Source organism: Bison bison, unplaced genomic scaffold (assembly GCF_000754665.1).
Source record: "Bison bison bison isolate TAMUID 2011002044 unplaced genomic scaffold, Bison_UMD1.0 scf7180017864259, whole genome shotgun sequence".
Taxonomy (NCBI): Eukaryota; Metazoa; Chordata; class Mammalia; order Artiodactyla; family Bovidae; genus Bison; species Bison bison.
This window is the reverse complement of record NW_011494831.1, coordinates 3,653,916-3,654,308: the sequence shown is the minus strand read 5'-3', so window position 1 is coordinate 3,654,308 and position 393 is coordinate 3,653,916. Positions and strand designations below refer to the sequence as shown.

General features: G+C 42.7%; 1 protein-coding gene across 1 annotated transcript in view; it reads right to left on the bottom strand.

The window, feature by feature from the left end:
* The window catches only part of RTF1 (Rtf1, Paf1/RNA polymerase II complex component, homolog (S. cerevisiae)), a 49,976-nt gene that overhangs the window by 14,005 nt on the left and 35,578 nt on the right, over positions 1–393 (bottom strand). The window lies entirely within an intron of this gene.

The following is a 393-nucleotide window of genomic DNA, read 5'->3' as shown; positions in this document are numbered from 1 at the left end:
TTTCAGCTTCAGCATCATTCCTTCCAAAGAAATCCCAGGGCCGATCTCCTTCAGAATGGACTAGTTGGATCTCCTTGCAGTCCAAGGACTCTCAAGAGTCTTCTCCAGCACCACAGTTCAAAAGCATCAATTCTTTGGCACTCAGCTTTCTTCACAGTTCAACTCTCATATCCATACATGACCACAGGAAAAACCATAGCCTGGACTAGACGGAACTTTGTTGGCAAAGTAATGTCTCTGCTTTTGAATATGCTATCTAGGTTGCTCATAACTTTTCTTCCAAGGAGTAAGCGTCTTTTAATTTCATGGCTGCAGTCACCATCTGCAATGATTTTGGAGTCCCCAAAAAATAAAGTCTGACACTGTTTCCACTGTTTCCCCATCTATTTCCCA